Below are 6,988 nucleotides of genomic sequence, written 5' to 3'. Positions count from 1 at the left end.
ACCAAATAAAATATGTAAATGATTCCTTCCATAATATTCTACCAGAGCAGTGACTTTGCAGACAACTGAGGTGTTGTACTCAGCAAAAAGCAATAAATACTTCATGTGTTGTTGCACTTTCAAAGAATGCATCTGAAAACCTATTAGAGGAAGACGATGGAATATGGTCCCTCTGGGATATATTGCTATAGCATTCTAATGGCTATATCCATTGTGGTTTGTACAGACCATTATTGATCAAAGTGCCATGCCCAATAATACAAGCAGCTCACTCGCTAATGAACTCTTTTATTTCCTTTTCTATATGTGTAAATATGCAGTTGCTTCAGATATCATTAATGTGCACTTTATTGCAGATCTTCATGCATATACATGTTTACAGTATTTCACAGATTATGGTTTCTAAATGTAATGTAACTGATAACTCATGAAACGAGAAATTGTTTGGTCTTGTTGTTTGTTTCCTTTTCAAGTTCTTGTCTGTAAGATGAAGTATTTGAATGAATTTGAAGGTGTTGTTTTGAGTGACACATGGAGTGGATCGCTTGAAACAGTGCTGTCTGTGTGTGTGTGTGTGTGTGGGGGGGGGGGGGGGGGGGGGGGGGGTGTCTATTAGCGCATTGGTAACGTAAGGGGGAACTCACCACCACCTAACCTAATGAGATTTTCTACCCATTTATCTGCAGCAAATAATATTACAGAGCTGTTATAGGTAGCATTCTCAGATTTCTCTCTGAAGCCTTTTTTTCACCCCTTAGTGCATACCGGTGGCAAGATTCCAAGCAAATCATTGTTCCCATTCAGACCTTACATCAAAATGTGTTTTGGGTGATCTGATCACATGTGGCAAGCCCCAAAGACAAGTGTGAACAGGCACCCATGTGCTTTCACTCCAACCGCTTCCTGGGGTGATCAGGGATGCATCTGACCACAAAGGCTTTATAGTGTGTGTATAGCATGCATCAAGAGAGCATCCTGGGACAGTGATGTTGCAGTAAAGCACTTCATATGTAATACCTAAATGTCATCAGTGTACACGGGTACTCTTGGTTTCCTCTCACAGTCCAAACACATGTATCCAATTTTAATTGGTGACTTGAAATTGCTCATTGATGTGAATGTTTGTGTGTGTTGTCTTTCTCTGTGTTTGTCCTGTGATGGGCTAGCCATCTGTCCAGCGTGTACTCTGTGCTAAGCTGAGATTGGCTCCAGTGACCACGACCCCACATAGGATGAAGTGGTATAGAACATGGATGGATGGATGGATGGATGGATGGATGGATGGATGGATGGATGGATGGGTACATAATTGCTCCCTAGGGGTTTTAAACAGTCTACTCAGTCATTTCATGCAGGCATTGGGCCTGGCTGTAGACCGTAGTCTTTATAATGTTATTCTCTCTCGTCCGACAGTTTGGCTGTTTTTCCAAACAGCTGATTAATCAGTAAGTGGTCTTCAATAGCTGTACACTAATTAAACATGAAATAAACCCACTGACCTGAAATGGTCAAGCCAATTTAAAGAAGTAAGGTATAATAACTATCACATATAAAACAAGTCTTTTATTCTTAGTTTTTATGTCTCTTTGCTGTCCAACTCTTTCTAATGCCAACAATTATTTGACATAAATATGTGAGAAAGACTCTTTACTTGTCTTCCACCACAGTTCCACATGAAGAGGAGAAGTTGAAATAGTGTGGTCTGACGCTTTTAACCGTAACTTTGTATTTGTGTAACTGCACATGTTAATGCTTTTACACTGTGAGAAAAACACACAGATGAGGGTTTGTTGACTTGAGGACATGACACAGGATTGGGACCTGTGTTGCACCTCATAGCTTGTAATATGAAGTTATGATTTTCAAAAATATGAGAGCAGAAGCATCCAATTAGCTTCAATTAGTCCATTGATTGTTTACTTCATGAAATCATTGAAGTTCAAGTGTATTTCTCCAGCTTTCACACATATTAAGTGACGCGCCATCTTTTAGGCCCCATTTCCACGGCAACCTACAAAAGCATCGTTTTTTTGTGTTTTAGTTTTAGAAAGGTTTTGCGGTTATGCAGCAACATTCTGATAACGTCCATTTTCACAGAAACACTGAAACTATGTAGTTTTCACCCATGATGATCACTGATGCTTTGAGCTCTCAACGCAATGGATATGTGAAACTGAGGTGTCTAAGATAAAGAAGAAAACAACAACAACAAAACATGCATTTCAGGTGATCCAATTACAAGTGGCGAGCCCTAAAGACATGTGAACAGGCACAAATACATCCTTTTGCATTGAGCATGCTAGAGGCCAGCTTGTTAGACTCCTGCGATGGGAAAGGGAGATCAACTTCCGACCTTCCACACTAATGCACTCCAACGAAGGAGCTTGATGTCACGTTGCTGGGCAACTGGTGAGGAGAATCTGCAGAATCACTCTTTGATTTACTGGTCATTAAAACAGAGGGTTTGTAACCCCACATGTTGCCAACGTTGAAGCTGTGTGCTGATTTCAGTCACAGGCTACATTTCATGACGCATTGACTCCTACATCAGGTGATGGATGACTATGGGCAAAAATATAGAACAGGAATCTTGTGTGTGTGTGTGTGTGTGTGTGTGTGTGTGTGTGTGTGTGTGTGTGTGTGTGTGTGTGTGTTAAAGGGTGCTGTTTGACAGGAGGTACCCTCACCAACTTCCTCCCCCTCCTGTCCTGAGTTGGAGCACTTGGATTGGAGGATGACGGCTGATTGGCTCAGCTCCGCCCACCAGCTGATGCCACTTAACAGCTCCAGCAGAATCCTCAAGGCAGCTGATGTGGGAAATGTCTGCTCAGTCTGCCTTGAGGAGCCTTGGTATGTGTTTGGACTAGTTTGTGTGAACTGTTGAATCTGGCTCCACTCTGACCTTTGAGTGTTTGAATTGTGTTTATCAATTCATCAACTTGACCCAATGTCAAACAGTTTTTTGAAGGTACCAGGTGTTAGTTTTGAGTTAATTAGGTATTTAGTAAATTTGTGTTGTTTGAAACTTTAACAACCTTCGAGGGAAGAAGCTGCGTTTTTGTTTTAGTGAATGGAATTCTAAAGAAGAAGCTGCCTTGTTATATTAAACCCATCATTGTATAGTTCACGATCAGATAATGCCTCTCCCATTTTCCATTTTTGTTGAGCAGCAAATGTTTGGCCTTCATTCATTGTATTGTTGTTGTATGTGTCCTGGGTTTCTGTTTGAGTATTGTAAACCTAAGTACTAACAATAAAACCCTGAATTCACCCAAATGCTCAAGGTGGTTGTTATTTCCCACACCTTCTCCTAGCAGAGCCGTGTCGTAACATTATTCACACTGCTCAGTTGTTGTTTTGATGGCTCTGTCAGGAAACTACATGAGTAATAGGGTACTGCCAGTGGGTGGGGTGGATTGTGATAATCTCATCACATCATGTTTGAGAAGGAACAGCAGGAATAATCAGCACTTTGGCTCTTGTTTACTGCCCTCAGTATTCAGCAGAAACGATGCACAAAAGCAATGCTGGACTATAATGAATCTTAGAATTATTAATAATTAATAAAATGTTCCATCCACTAAAGATACTAATAGTTTCCGGAAGCCACAAAGCGCACTCAGAATCAAGATATTATTTTCTTTTGCAGATCTTTGCTGAAAAAGGATGGACAATGAAGAGAAGGAAAAAAAACAAACCTCAAACGAGCACATATTTCCAAGTATTGGAGCTCTCCTCAGACCACATGTGACAGATGCATTCTGAGGAAGTGTTTACACACAGTGTACAGTCATGTCACTCTCACATATTTACTGAAAGCCATTCACAAATGCTGTCAGTATCCCAAGGGATAGAATACATTAACAGAAGTGTAACCATTTACAGTGTGAGTGTTCATTACATTTTATGAATGGACACTGGTAACTTCAACATTTTACAGATGCTGAAGTGACCATAATGCTGATTATGGTTTGCTTGCTATCAGCATTGTAACAGTCCTACAGCTTATTACTGTAAACGCTGGTGCTTTATGCTTCTGAGTCATGTGGCACTTTAGATCAATTTTTAATGCCATCGGATGTCTCGCTGCTCATTAAATTCACTCAATGAGCAAGAATCCGCTCTTACATGATGGCAGCATTTTTACATGAACAAGTTAAAAAAATGTAGAAGACTGCAAGCTAAAAATTGCATCTCAAGTAAATCTCTCTCAAGGCATTCATGTTTTTGAAACTATGTTCAGGGCAAATGAACATAACAATGAATCAAATACAAATGAGAGCAAAAACTATTCATGAAGTTCTATTCAATTCAGGGTGGTATGACGGCTGGATCTCAGCTGACCAACCCACACACGCACGCTGTAGCTGTCATCAAAGTCAGTTATGCAATTTAAGTTCATTTAATTGCTTTTGAGTTAAAAACAGGAATAATTTAGTTCATAAAATTATATTTGTTTTATAAATATGTTAAAAAGGTTAAGAAGCACAAAGGTGAATATTGTTTGAAGTGGAACCTTTCTGTGGAACAAATGTTACCTTGTTGTGGTCAGGTGATTTATGTGAGATGCACTATATCAGTCACCGCATGGAGCAGCGTATCTGTTTACACGATGAAAGACTAAGAGTGCTGAAGAAGAGTGCATATTTTCCTTTGGAAGTTTTCTTCCCCAAGTTTATGCGGCCAATGAGGTATGAAACTTCTGCCTATGTTTATATTGTGCTGTTTTGTTTATTACGCATTTCTTGTAATTGTCATTTTCTGAATATGTGTTTAAACTCGTGTATGTTTGTAGATTTATTTATTCAGTTCTCACGGCATTGACATCGGCATTTCGTCACTTCAACCTGACGCCTGGAATAAATGTCTGTATGAAAGGGAACACCTTGTCGTCCGTGATTAAACTTGAGGGGAGCTACACACGCTCTTTGTCAAATGCAGCAGTACGAGTCCTGAACATATAATCAGCATTGAGAGAATGAAAGAACACCACTTCCTACTGGCTCGCTGCTCTGTAACTAGAATACTACACACGTTTCATTACACACATTTTAGTGTTTGAACATGAAACAAACATCACAAACAAACAAAACAAATACAAATGGACATTTCTGAAAACCGCAACTTGCAGACGGCATAAGAAAATGGTTTGTTGCTCACAACAAAGTTTTAAAGAGACTGAAAGTGTTAAATAACACTGTGAAAGAAAACAATGGCAAATGCTAAAGGAAAGACTTTTTTTCTCTCGAAAGGTTATAAAAAAGAGTGACCAGGTTGCGATACTGATATTTTTGCTGTATTTAAGATGCATACATGCATGACTGTTTTAATGTTGAAATGAATGAATGTTATAGGCATGCTTGATGCACATCTTTATTTTTCAGGTTTTCAGTGAAGTTGATTATAGCAGTGTCTCTCATGCACTTTGTCATACACTACAAGCATTATGCATATAAATGTTGGAAGATGTTAAAGTCTTTGTAATCAAAACATTCTTTCATTATGTATAAAGTACAGAATAGCTACTGAACGTTTTAATTACATGCAAAATAGAGTTACATGAATGGAATTACACTCCTATAACATGGATCGACAGATACAGCTGTGACACAGTCTGGGGTGGGCCTTGTAGGAAGTGAGTGAACTGAGACAAATATCACAACAATAGAAAATGTAAACAGAATTAGGAAATAGCAAAGGGCACATGAGATGTGTGATGCCATATCCTTGAGATCACTCGAGTGTTGAAAACCATTGTTCACCCATCCAAGATATTTGTCATGATAAATAAAATGAATAAATTGTAAACTGTGAAACAGCAGTTTACAGAGCACAGAAATCTAATCCTTTCGTCATTATTTCCCAAATACATAAATCATAACTATCACCAGTAGTCTAACATAGGGCTGTCTACTCTGAACTAATATTACCATTAATGCTGTAGTCTTAATGGACATTTTCAAATGCAGACTTTGCCGGATGTATTATTTTACTGTCTCCTCAGTACACCCGAACACAGTTGGTACGGTAATTTTTCTTTTGAATAACCAGTATTGAAATGAATTGCCCAGTATATGTCACAATTTCTTTATAAAATACCAACAATGACAAATAAACATGGAAGAAAGAAAAAAAAAAAAGAATAACAGAAGTGGTGAACTTTGCAGAACTATTCAACTTGAATGGATGCTTCCGTCTCCCAAAGACACAGTACTCCTAACCTTATGTTGGAGTCACTATTTCCAGTGTGCAAATCCCACTTTTTAGAGTCTTAAGTTTGGAAAGTCTCGCTGATAAAAGTTTGAACATATTAAGGAGTGCTGTAAATGGCACACGGGTGGGATGCAGGAGACTGACGTGACATGTGTGAAGGGTTTGGTGATTCAACAATGTGCAAATTGTTTCCGCCAAGGTTACTGCCCTGACACTGATCAACATAATCAGCACTCTTGGCTGTATTTGTTCAAATGGTTGTAGGTTGAGGTGATTTTACTGTAAAGCATTAGAATCAGCCATATCATGACTATACTTTGCATCATTAAACATTTTGGATGAGAAGAGAGCATTTTGGAAATAGCACACTCTTACATGCATAATCATGGAGACATTCATGCAGATTTACATCTCTAATCAACCAATAATGTGGCATGGTTTCCGGGATTTGCTAAACTAGTTAGCAAGGCTAGCCTCTACGCTGTGCAGCTTTTTATACCTGAAGGAACGACCCCTTTTGAAGAGTAAAAAAATGTATAAAAAGTCAATTAATCAAACTATAAATTCTTAAAGAAATAACCACAAATATGTTTTGTGAAAAATAATTAGGTTAAGTAATACAATAGTGATATAACAATAATTAAAGACACTGGATAGCAGAACTAGCTGCAATAGAAGTTAAAGCATCAACTACTGTGTCTTTCAGAACACTTTGAATAACGTTGTCCATCTCCACACACCCGAAGGAGATCCTTGCTTTGCACAACAGCGTGAA

This window comes from Blennius ocellaris, assembly GCF_963422515.1.
Source record: "Blennius ocellaris genome assembly, chromosome: 6".
NCBI lineage: Eukaryota > Metazoa > Chordata > Actinopteri > Blenniiformes > Blenniidae > Blennius > Blennius ocellaris.
Note: the sequence above shows the minus strand (reverse complement) of the source record.